The sequence below is a fragment of the Columba livia genome, chromosome 2 (assembly GCF_036013475.1).
Source record: "Columba livia isolate bColLiv1 breed racing homer chromosome 2, bColLiv1.pat.W.v2, whole genome shotgun sequence".
Classification (NCBI taxonomy): Eukaryota; Metazoa; Chordata; class Aves; order Columbiformes; family Columbidae; genus Columba; species Columba livia.
The window spans coordinates 133670209-133683867 of NC_088603.1; the positions used below are offsets into that span (position 1 = coordinate 133670209).

Consider the following 13659-nt stretch of genomic DNA (forward strand, 5'->3'; position numbering starts at 1 on the left):
TCTGTGGATTTCATAGCCAGGACAACCTGGAAAAGAAATATGAGCTTGTCCCTCTCACATTTTAAGATCTCTTCCAAAAATGCATGGACCTGATTGTCAGAGGGACTGTTAGTATTTCTGGATACAGTCCTATATTTCAGCTCGCAGAATTACTTCCTCTGTCATCCCTCTATCCAGCTGAGTAAGCTGTGGTTAAAAGGTATCCTAGATCAATTTACAGGAAACAATACATCTAGCAATGGAAGGTTTTCCACATCCTTTAACCTTCATTGATTAAATGTTTATCAAGTGTTCAGTTGGGAGTCCACCTCCTACTCATGACTCTTAGGGCTGTTTCTTACACATAGGAAAAATAATCTATTCTAGTAACACTCTTCTGTGTACTACTATGTGCCATAATTGTGTCTCTTGGAAATTTTTGTCATTTCAAAAGCTAATCCTTAGGCATGACAAGTTAATGCTAATCTCTTTCAAATTTTCCATTTTCTAAGTGAGTGTAGAAACTGAATACAGTACAGACTGTTGTCTCGGTGTTGTACACAGTCATCCTGTGTTCATGCATTCTGTTCTCTATATTGAAGAGTTGTGCTTGCCATTGTTGTAGTAACTTTCTGTTGAGACGTTATGTTCAATAGAGGAAAGCTCAGGTAAAGCCAACAGGAAATATTGTCAGAAAGTGAACTTTCTGCAGTGGGGTGCACGGTTGAGCAACATCAGCTGGAAGACCTCCTTGATTAAAGAGCATTCTCTCCTCAGCACAGTACCATCCCCAAGTTCTATTGATAATTTTCACTGATAAGGAGTTGTCCTTTAGTTTGGTTGTGTATGGCCCTAAGGCTGCTGTGCTTTTCTTGGTATGAGTATCACTGCAAGAGAAGGGATTGCTCCTCAGGGACTCTCCCTCACCTGTTGCCACTAACTACCTGGGCATCTCTGCATCATAATTTAGTAATCCTATGCTGAGTTGCATTTTGGTATACAGCACATGTGCTACCTAGGCTGCTTCTCAGTACTTTGCAAAGCACTGCTATCCCTTTTTCCTGTCCATCACAGAGTGACACTAATGAAGAGTTTCACAAACCCTATCTTTACTCCTTCTCACAACTTTTAGACTGTTAGTAATTAAAAGAGAAGCTCACTTCTTACTCTTTATGGCCCATTGTTACTGGAAAAAAATATAAAAAATATTTATTTTCCTGTCGCAAAATAATCTTTAGAATTAACCATTTAGGTATCTGAAAGTTGCTGGTAGACTTGCTACACCAGTGCCTTTGAAGTGCTCAGTGTTCTGCAGCCCACAAAGAATACTGCCGTTTGTTGAGCTCATATTTATCGAATTACATTAGCCTGTTTTAGCAACACAAAAACAGATTTCAGGGACTTTGCTTAAAATCTTTTACGGCAGTTTGCCTCTGAAACTGCTACAAAATTGTAATGGGTTTTCATTTTGATTTACTGGCAAAAAGCAAGTTGACTGCCCTTTCTTTGGAAAACTTAAAGGCTGAACAGAAAGTTATTTTGCTGACACACCAAATGCTTTTTGCGACTGAACTGATTTTGTTCAGTAATAAAAGTTGATTGGTATAATGAAAGAATGTTTTGTGTAAGCATCACACCACTGCAGGCCCCCAGCCTTCACTGAAACACTCAGCGCACACTCTGAAACCGTTTTAATCAACAGGCTTATCCACATGGTACATATTGCAGAACAGAAAACTCAGAGCAGAAAATGTCAGCATCCAATTACTTATATTTTAGGGTTTTTATATGTCCAAAATAGGTAACATCCTGTTCCCTTTAATCCTCTCTGAAATGTATGCATATGTATAGATTTATGTAGAAAGAGACATATATATTTACACATAAACATACATAGAGGTATGTATATATGTATTATTTGTATGCTTTCAATTTATTTTCAGCAGCCTAGTTTCTGTTTGGCTGGTGACCTGTAGCTGCTTTCTCACTGTTAGCATTTTCCAGAATACATCATTGTCGAAATTGAAATCTCCTTTCTTCTCTTTGTTTCCCAAATGTATGATGGAGTACTCTGGAGAGGAAGAACATGCTAGGATGTTAGTGGCTGGTAGATTCCAAGCAAGCTTTCTGGAAAAAATATAAAATTAAAATAAAAAGGCACTCTTATATTTCCCAGGGTTGGGTAGGAGAAAAAGGAGCCATTACACAAACTATTGCTGTTTTCTTGCTGAAACTCAAGAAATCACTGATGTTTTATATTGCCAGCTCTGTACTAAGTGATATAAACTTAAACTAAAGATTGATGCCTTGATAACTGCTTGTTCACTAATGGTTTCTACTCTTGCAGTTCAAGATTGCTATTCATTCATTTATTTAGACACTCCTCTTTTTTATCTACAGCCTTCCTTGTCTTCTATTACTGAAGTATTTAAATCTAAGAACTTGTACTCCTGTATGCCATAATTGAGTTTAAATGTTAATTTTCCCTATTTCCTGAAATGTATGGTTAAAAGGAATTTCATATCTTAAGGATGGGTTTTTTTCCACTGGAACAATAGAAAATGCTCATCTAGCTTCTGTTTCAAGTAATGGAAGCTACCATCTTTGCTTAACTACTAACACACCCCTCATTTTCTCCATCAGCCTGATGAAATTCATCCGACATTCCCACATAGCTTTATAGAAGGTTTCCATTACCTGATGCTGTTGACCACAGAGGTACCTACCACTTCTCTTACTCGTTATTCTCTCAGTTCCATTTTTGCTTGAAATTTATCTTAGATTATTGTATACCTCTTCTTTTTTTTTTTCTTATTACTAAAAAATAATTTCTACAGTTTGTCAGCTTAGAAACACAGAAATTGAAAGATCTCTGGGCTAAACAAATCTAGTCCTTTGCTGTAATATAATTGTATAATTGTATAATATATAAAAACCAGCTCATATAACACTCTTAGCAAGCCAATGAAGCTGGTAAAATCCATATATCTTTTGCTCAAGGAGTTCTGATTTATTCAGGATTCCTGTCATGCAAGTGTCTGTACTTCCCTTGACCATGCATGCTGTCTTTTGGCATCATTCCTGGTTGTGGCTAGTTTCTGGCTTCAGAGAAGAAAGGAAAGATGTCTGCATGAGCTTAAGAAGGTTTCTTGATCCAGGACTCTTACTCCTATGAATTTATCACTAAAACATAGATTTTACTCAGAGGAACCTGCCTTTCATTAACTTGCTTACTCCCTCCACCTGTTGTGATACGCCAGATATGCCACTGTTGCTATTTCACCCTTTCTAAGGACACAGCAGCTGCAACAGTGTCTGTAAATGCACAGTGGATCTATTTGGTTTTCGTGCTGGTCACACATAGTAGAAGGCTTCTTTAAATAGGGCTGGCAGAGGTCCATGCTGTCCCTCACTGTGGGAGCAATTAACTCTATTGCACAGATAACCAAGCTCATAGAAATGAGGTATGGGTACCATTACATGCCCCTGCAGCATTTGTTTAATTGCTAAAGCACTTGTTTATGCACTGCTTTGCTGGAAGAAAATGTATTAAACTATAAAACAATGATCTGTCAGGTATAAAGCCTGCAACCTTGGGGCAATCATTACAAGGCTCAAATCAGAAGAATTTAAGAAACTTTGTCATATATCAAATGTCTGAGATGCAAGCTTCATCTTGCAGTTAGCTATAAGGCAGTTTTATGGACTGTCAGTATGAAGAGGGTATTTACATATTTTTATCAGCCAGTAATTGGGTTTTTTATCATTTGTGTATTCTGTCTTCTTGAATTACACTATATCATGTTGTTCATAAAAAACTGTAGCATTGTCATGTTAACAGGCATTGCTACATTACCTCAAAGCATCTGATTTACTTCCTTGTAGTTGTTTGGTAGAACAATGAAATTAATGAATTGTGTTCAAGCCAGTGGCAGCTTTGATGCTTTTTAACTCGCAGAGATATCAACAGAAAATTTTATGGTAGGTGTGAGTATGCAAATAGGTATAATGCAATGGAGGTTTAACAGATCAATATCGTACAAAAAAAGGAATAGCATGCTATTCATTTTCAAGCTAAAACTAACTAAAGAAGAAAAAGTGCTACACACAGGTAAGATAAGAAATGATCAATACCTTCTAGTTTTCTCCTATATGTTTCTTTCTGAGATAGCCTTGTTTGCCACATGTCTGTTCTGAAGGCTTGCATATAGCCAGTGAAATCACCACTGAAGGCTACTGCTCAGATTTATAAAGAAATTAAAATATGAAACTTTTTGCATATTGTGACACTTACATTTCACAATTACTTCTGGAGACACGTAGGAAAAAATATCCAATCTAAACCTCCCCTGGTGTGACCTGAGGCCATTTCATCTCATCCTGTCGTTTGTTAGTTGGGAGAACAGATCAGCACCCACCTCACTACAAGCTCCTTTCAGGTAGTTGTAGACAGTGATAAGGTCTCCCCCCAGCCTCCTTATCTCCAGGCTAAACAGCCCCAGTTCCCTCAGCTGCTCCTCATCAGACTTGTGCTCCAGGCCCCTCACCAGCTTCATTGCCCTCTCTCTCTAGTACCTCAATGTCTTTTCATGTAGTGAGGGGGCCAAAACCGAACACAGGATTCACGTTGCGGCCTCACCAGTGCTGGGTACAGGGGGACGTTCACTTCCCTGGTCCTGCTGGCCACACTGTTTCTGATACAAGTCAGGATGCTCTTGGCCTACTTGGCCACCTGGGCACTCATCTCTCCTTGAAGCCTTATTAAACCAAAAGCTATTCATTCCTGCAGATGTGTGCCAAACTTGCATCTTAAATTTATGCGTGCAATGTAATAGCCTATGTATGTATTTGTAGTGAGATACAGTGGTCTACCTTGCATTTATTGTGTTAGCCACATAATTTTAATTGGCACAAAGCAAACTGAAAAAAAATACTGGTTTATGATTTCTTATAAACATTTGTGAAGCATAAGCTGCTGTATGCAAGAGATCTGGCCCCTAGTATGTGGTAGTTGCATCTGCTTTAGCATTAGCTGCTGTTTAAGGCTCGAAGTTCTTTATTAGTAGTAGTCTGCTATATTTACTGTGTGTTACATTTGTTATCATGTATTTAGATGTCAAAAAAGCAGCACACTGTCAGTACTAGTGGGCTTCTTAGAGTAATTATGACTCCATAAGTTCAAACTTCTGCAAAATAAAAAAATAAGTCTAAAAAATTGTCTAAATTATTATTTTTAAGACTATTATATAGTGTGATTTTTTTAAACACTGTTCCTTGGAAAGTAGATGCAGAAATTAGTTCTACTGGGAATCTACACCTTCCCATACAAATAGTATTCATTTTTTCCACTCCTCTTAAGGTATTAGACCTGAAATCTGTCAGTCCTTGAAGGTTAAGTATAAAATACCATTTTCAAGCTATCTGAAGACACCTGTAGGTGCTAATGATTTTTGGAATGGAAGAAGATAGTACGATCACTTATAGAGGAGGGCAAAATCTGAGAATATCTGTTTTAAATTATGGCATGTTCTGTTTTAGAATCTGTTTAAATATCATCTGAAGACTGTAAGCTTGTTGTTGAAACTCCAGCACACTTCTGAAACATCCAGATAATTTTCCATGTTGGTCTGTCACTCAAGTATTGATTCTGGCTGCCTCTGACACTTTGAAATCTAATGAGCTCACAGCCCAAGGTCTTGTAGCTGCAGGCTACTTCTTCCAGTCTCTCATAATTTTCCTGTTTGTTTTTAGAACTAGCTATATCTATTTCTCATTTTTGGTCAGATGACCTTGTACCATCAGACTGTAAGCTGTTGTTAAAATGAATAGTCCTTTGACTTGCACACTGATTTTCTTAGAACTTTCAGCATTGATGATATGCCACTTTGCTCGGTGTGACTAACTTTCTTTGATTGCAGGTTTTAATTATACAGATAAAAGATTTAAAAATTCATTACAGACTTTCTTCAATCCAAAAGAAAAAAAAAGTTACATACACAACCAGGGTTCTTATTTTTTTTACCATCTTTTTCCCCCTTCACTCACAGTACTTTTTTAGAGAAGGTAAAAATCTGCAGAAATAGCAATAGTCAGTGTTGGTATCAACTGTCAATTTTGGGCTGACAAATGATCCCAGATATTCCTTACAGTTGGAAATCTCAGAATAACTCATTCAAACACCTTTAGGAGGTAAAATTGTAACTGGGGAATCCTATCACATGTACCTGAGGCTTTTCTGGTTCTCTAAGCTTCTTGCTATGCTTTTATAACAACCACATGTGCATTAAGCTGTTTCTGTTAGCAGAAACGTATCTCTGCTACCTGGGAGCCACTTGGACTTCATGGATTCTGAGAGCTCTCTGTCATGGGAATTGGAGATGCTCCATCTGCTATAAAAACTTCTGACTGAAGTGCTGCAGCTACAGGACAAATCTGTAGATCTGCTGGCATGCTTTTGGAGCAGGAGAACAAATGCTTCTCAGGTCATACCTGTAGAACAGGGACTTCCTTATCCAGAAACAGAGCTTTTTGGGTCTGAGTGGACAACCTTTTCCTGTGTCACAATACAAGCTTCCAGAAACAGGCTGCTCTGTACAAAAAACTACTTCCCCCAAACTGCTTATCATTGCAGTGGAGAAAGTAAAGTTTTATGCTGACCTAGAGAAGCTGGGATGTAGTTTTTAAATGGCATAGGCTAAGCAAATGAGCAAATACACCAGAATAACTGATTTTTTTTTTTTTTTTTTTTAATAATAGTAGGATTTAGAGTTATTCTGGGGAACCTCATGCACTATCCCTCTATAGCTTGTTCTGAGGTATTAATAACTGAGTATGACATGAGTATTGCTCCTCAAATTCTGTGTGCTTTGGTAGCCCCAAAAGATAGTTGAAATTTAATATCATACTTAGACATTGTATAAGACATTGCTGGTTAATGACATCTAGACCAACGAGATATTATTGGCCATTGTTTTGGATGACCACTGCCAAGCTGTTCATGATCAATTAGGCCATAACCTGAACACCTAACCATTAGGAAAACAGAACTTAATTACTCACCTATTAGTCACAGATTTTTAGGTGGAGTGAGCTGTTAGGAGGCCAAAGGCAATAAAGAATTGCTCATGTTGTTGTTTGGATGTCAATAGCACAAATGTCATAGTGTCAGGGTGTACAAGACCATGCAGGCCAGTGTGTGACCAGAGTATTTTTCTCAGGGAGGGGATCCTCAGCATCGCTGCCTTCCAGAGTTGGTTTCCACAGTGGCAAAGCTGTTCTTCAGAACAGGGAAGCTAACCCAGGGCATGGCCCTTTTTCTGTACTGTCAAAAATGAAATATTTGCTTAAAGATCCTTGTGAAGCTCATCACCCATGCTTTGGTATATTTACCTTTCAAACTAAGTTAGGAAGTAAATCGCGACTGATATTTTGTTATGTATTGATTGATAGCCTCTGTTGATTTCTATAACTGTCCTTGTGGCAATTCATGTCTGCACATTTTTTGATTGTGGGATTCTGTTTAACTAGAAATTATTATGATGTTTGTTGGTTTTGTTTTGTTTTGTTTTTTCCCCAGACTTTAGTACCTTAACAGCCAAGCTATTTTCTATTATGTGAATGGGTTTTTCAAGAACAACAGACATTTTAGGAAGCTCATATCTCTGTAATCAGTTTTCAGAGTATTTTCTTAGAAGTATAATGCAGTGCAAAACCAATAACCGTCATCATAATCATAAACCACAAAATATTGAGGAAGAGTCCATCCATATAGACTGATGAACCAGCAGCTGTGGCTGCCGTAGTGATTGTTACCTTGATAGTCTTGCATAAGTGGTGTAATTTACAAAGAGGTTAACGCAATCATTTCTTACTCCAAATGAATAGAAACTGGTGGACATTTGACTTATGGATTTACTCTCCCAGTGTGGTAAGAAGACAATTCTAAATACCTGTGGTCACTGCCACATTTTTACCTTTTTAGACTGATTTAAAAAAATCTCCATGAAAAATGCTGTGAGATGCACAAATATCCTTATTGACTTCACTTAGGTCTTTGACTTGACCTTGCTGAATTCACGTTCATTAATGAGAGAAAATAAAAAACTTGAAAATGTTAAGGTCTATTAAATCAGACCAGCCAAATGAGGTTGTGTGTAGATTACAGAAGACTGAAACCCACAACTAGTGAGAAGTTAAAATCACTGGCACAGCAACATTTGCCTGCAGAAAATTTTCAAATAAAATCTCTACTCTTTTTTATGGTTATGACCTATACTAACATATAATAGAAAGATATAGATTCTCATAGCTTAAAGGAAAGCTTGTGTATTGTCACAGACCCTTTGTGGAAAACAAAATTAGATAATTATTCAAATAGCAAATGAAAAATCAATTAAATTAATGCTAATTAAATTATTAATTTCCTGATAATTTACTGCTTTTTATTTAAAAATAAATGTCTTCCAGGTCATTGAGCATAATTGACAAACTCTATTACTGTAAAATGGATCTAGGGAATTGTTTACTTTTTCATGGGTCCAAGTCCTTCGGAACAAAGAAAAACAAAACAAAACCCACAAACAACAAACAAACAAACAACAACCAGCCAGATGTCTGACTGTGCCAAGAGAAAAGGAAAGGATAAATTTCAGCATAAATCTGTCCTGCATGCCCTCTGTGTAATGTCTGGACCATAGATTTAAGGACTAAATTATTTTTTCCCAGACACTTTGCTCTTCTATCTATTGCTCTCAAGCCAAACAAGAATGAATGGTGAAATAAAATTCTGATCCTAATATACTTGCATAGAATTGTGTAATCTTACCCATGCAACAAGATTAATTGTGTAAATATATATGTTGTATATTCATTCAGGCTCTAGGAATATAAAAAATATCACTGCTCTCAGCTTTCCTATGCAGTACAGTGTAGAAAAAAGCCAATATAACAAAACACTATTAACAAATGACTTAATTTCCACAGAAGTAGTGGAACTGAGACCTTAGGTATTTTTGTTTATTTCCTGTTTCAAGGATTAGCCAGTTCTAGAGCAGGAGGAGAGAAATTAATATCAAAACCAGCTCTTATGTTTTTATCCTCATTTTATTGATCCAGTATGTTTGGAGGATGAATTCTATTAAGCAGGAAAAGTCAAGGGATTTACAAAGGCGCTCTTGGAATGATTTCACCTTTTGACTAAAAATTCATAGTCAGTTTACTGAAACAGTCATAAGAGGTATGAATATTCCTTGGAGGAAGAACAAGAGAGGACCTTGAGCTTAAATTGTCATGAAGTCATGGTATTTATTAGAAGTAGTATTTCACTTTATCTAAAACAGAGGAAGAAAAGATGTTACTATGTTTTGACGGTTTTCTCACTTCACAGAAGAGAAGGGAGATGAGGGAGAAAAGAGACAGGAAAAAAGAGATGAAGGAGAAAGGAATTCAAATGGGGAAGAAAAAAATCCTTCTTTTTCACTGTTTCATAATCTGACATAAGGGGCTTGGACAAGATGGCCTCCTGATGTTCCTTTCACCCATAACTATTCTGTGACTTTCTCTTTAAAAGTGAGGCACAGAAAAAGAGATTCATAATTTTCATTTTATACAAAAATTTCTTTTAAACTGAATTTTTCCTTTACAATATATTGGTCTGATCAATAATTATTCCAGGTTAAAGACATGGCACACATTTGGGAATACTGAAAATATTACCGACTAGAATATTTTCTGGATTGACTCGAACAGAAATATGAGTACCCTAGTATAATGATATATTCTAATCTGTTTCAGAAACACCTGTGATTAGCTAGTCTTGGCTACTGGGACAGGGAAGCCAGTGGTCTAAATCAATACAGCAATTTTATTAGGACCCTGCAGTACAGAAGCAAGGTGAGAGCTGATGTCCTTCAGATTAGGTTACTTTTTGCATGTATTTAACTTCTTCCTTATCTCCTGACTATGACAAATTAGAGCACAGAGATGCTTATTCAAAGGTTTTAAAGATGACAGTGAAATAAACTAACTATATTTTGGTGCAACCTGAGAGGGATAACACTCATAAAGGTATATTCTGCCTAAATTCACACTTTTGTCATGTTTAAAAAATGGAGCAGTAAGATATGGGATGAATTGTGTTATTCTTGTGGAGACAAGAAATGTCTCATTTCTAAGTCCATACACATAGGCTTTCTTTTTCTCTAAGTCAGAGAACAGTGCAAGCTGGCTATTGAGAGGGGTTGGTGTGCACATGCTTATATTGTTTAATAAACAATGCTATATGGAGAGGAAGCTAGCAGCTTTCTTTTTCCCTTCTGCCCATAAATCTACCACATCACTGAATCTGACAAAGTGAAACTCTCTAGCTTTCAGTTTGTTCATAACACTGTTGCCAAACTTCATAAAGATATTTTATGGCCTGTTGAAGTGCTAAGATGCTAGACTTCATGAAAAATGAAGTCCCTAAATGGATTGGAGCTATATCACTTGAGAAGTCTGAAAAATATCACTGAGAGTCACAGCTATTAGTGGCAGCACTGTGGGGAGATCTCATCCTGCTTATGACATAGCTTTGTTATAAATATCAAAGCACATGTTGCCACTAATGATGAGCAATTTTCACGCAGGCACCAAATTATGGTGTCAAGGTCTAAGCTACCTGGGTCATTAAAGCTTCCTTCGTATGGCAAAAAGTAGCGGCAAGGGCTTTCTCACTGCTTTGGGCTGTATGATAGGCAGGGTACAAGGTACAGTTATACAACAGCACAAACTCACCAAAGCAGGAGCTGCTGTAGTCCCCTGCTTTCTATGGCTCTCTCTCAGGCATTTCTATTTTTTTGCCCATACAGATACTGGTTCTGCACCACCTAGCAGTGAGCTATGTCAGAAAGATATGATCAAAAGGTGAAATCACCTTTTTAATGAATTATCTTCTGAAATTTCCTTGTATGCAGTCACATAAGCATCAGGACTTTAACAATGGAAGGGGTAAGAATTCATATTTGGAGAAGTAATACTGTGACAGTCCCAGTATATTTTACCTAAGCACTCTAAAACCTCACTAACAGTATCTCTGTTGCTATTTTGCAGTCTCATAACATCATGTCCATCAGTCCAAGTTATCCAGCACTGATTTCCACCCCTCCATCCCCCAGGTACACATTGCCAACAAATAACCACTGTCAGAACTCCAACTTTGCAGGAAGTTCATTTAGAGTTCACTTCTTCAAGAACACACACAAAGCAAAAAACGCCTTTGCACTCAGACCTAGCAAAAGAATACACTGATCCAACAAAACAAAATGAATGTGTTCATTTATTTTTTTCACTCAAAGAGCTTTTTTGTTCGAGTCAGTCCTGCAGTGTGCACAAGTCTGATTCTTCTCTTACTTTTCTGTATGGACATTTCTATTCTAGGATGTGGATTCAGCCAATCCTGAATTTACCACCCAGCTAAAACCTGTTTTTCTATCCTTACGTCCATTATCTCATGTAACTGGTTGCAAGCAACTTTGTTCTAGATTCTTCAGTAATCTGTCAAATAAGAATGTTGCTAAGGTCACCAAGGCTCCCTAATGAGGTGATTAATTGCTGTTTTACTTGGGATTCAGGATGTGAGTTAGTAGCTGCCCCTGAGTCCTTTCACACATCCCTGTGGGGAGATCATCTGCCAAGTTTAGTGTCTTAGTTGTTTGGCCTGCATCAAATTTCTTGGGAAGCTTGCTTTTGTCTGGCACAGATATTCTTATATTAAAATGAATAACTTCTTTTTTTTTTTTTTTTTTCCCCTATTAATTTGGTCTTGTTTTAAGAAGTCCTTTGTTTAAGAGGTTTTTTGTCGTGGGTTGGTCTTGACTGGTTGTAAGGTACCTACCAACTGGCTCTGTCAGTCTCCTTCCATCAAGAGGACAGGTATGATGAAAAGCTGGTGGTTCAAGATAAGGACAAGGAGATCACTCAGTAATCACTGTCATGGGCAAAACAGACCTGATGTGGGAATGATTAATTTAATTTATTGCCAATTAATAACATAGTGGGATAATTAGAAATACAATCAAATCTAAACCCACTATGCCCCCACTTCCTCCCTTCTTCTAATCCATCTTGGAGCCAGCTGGAACTGAGTCTGTCCAACATGGGGGCATCTTCTGGTGACTTCTCGCAGGGGTGAGGTCCTAACAGCCATGACAGCCTAAATGGGCATTGCTAGTGTTACATCAGTCCTTGAAAACATCAGCTGATAGGGCAGTAAAGCCATAAGGAGGGGCAGACTTGAGGAGAAATAACATTCAAAGAAAACTAAAGGTCTGTCAGGGTTGTTACTGGCAGCTTCCACAGAGCGCTGATGGTTGATGCAATGTATTCTCTGCATGGTTTAATGTTTAAGCAAGAAAAATCCTCACATAAATGATGAGGTTTCAGGTGTCCAAGTTTCTAAGCACAGTCATGTGTAGAGAATTCTGCAGTACTCTAAGCTCAAGGCAGCAGTGGCTAGGACTATATGCCCATGCAACTGGGAGTACTTTACAATGACATTGCAACTCTCACTCAAGCGTGGTAGTGAAAATGTTTCTCCACCACTGCTGTCTGTCTGCCAGTCAGAGGAGCAAAAGAAATAGTCATGCTGCGAATTAGGCTTCTCAGAGGTTTTCATTTACCTTCTAGGGGTGTATGTTCTTTTATTTTCTCTCTTCTGTCATCACCATGTTTTGATTTTCACTAGACTAGCCATCACATCAACATTTGAAAATTCAGATTCTTTTGAGAAGCTGTGTTAACTTGGCTCATACCAATGGCTGAGTTATGAGGGAGACTTTGTAGATGATAGATCAAAGAGGAGCAAACAGTGAGGATATTTTGTTCATATTTATTTTTTCTGTCTGACTTGACTTCCAAAGTCCTCTTATTTCCTCTTTTTTTTTTCCTGCTGCTTAGGTTTCACTCTGCAAATATCAGTGTATCATAGAATCATATAATAGAATCTGTGCATATTTGATTTTTCCCTTACAGGAAGAGAAATAAAAATACTCTTCAACCTCAAACTTTTGAACAAGCTTGTATGAAGCTACATGCAGTGCTTTTGACTTGTATTTTTCTTCAGTGGGCCAGAAGTTCCTTGGGTTTGTTGTACTTGCTCTCCTCCTAGGGTTTAAAACCTACTTCCTATGTATTAGGCTTTCCTTCTCATCACACTTGATGTTTGTGTGAGGAGTTTTTCCCCATTTTCCCCCTTTAAATTACTGTTTCAATGGAATATTTATACTTAAATTGAATGTAATTATTCTCCTGTTTTCTATTAACTCATTCCTTAAGCTGGTTTCAGCTGTTCCAAATTGGATTAAAAAACTGAAAGAAATATCAGCTGTCATGCTTCCAGGCATTTGGTGACTTTGCAGGATTAAGAATACACTTATTTAATAAGTGTGGGGTTTTCTTCCATAAAACTGTCTGATACAGCAGTTCAAAACTTACCTGGAAGCAGTTACTATTAGGCAACGCTGAAAAGAGGATAACCACACTTCATATACCATTGATATTATCAACATCACAAATCCCCTCTTCTATGACTCTGCTTCTTGTGCCTGTTCCATTTCACATCACAGCTGTACAAGTCTTCATTTACAATTGTACTCTATGTATATTTGAGAGAATCATCTGCTTTAAACTTGTTTTTTGATTTCT

General features: G+C 37.4%; 1 protein-coding gene across 11 annotated transcripts in view; it reads left to right on the top strand.

Annotated features, from left to right (window-relative positions):
• The window catches only part of RALYL (RALY RNA binding protein like), a 380059-nt gene that overhangs the window by 121068 nt on the left and 245332 nt on the right, over window positions 1-13659 (top strand). The gene's annotated exons all lie outside the window — the stretch shown is intronic.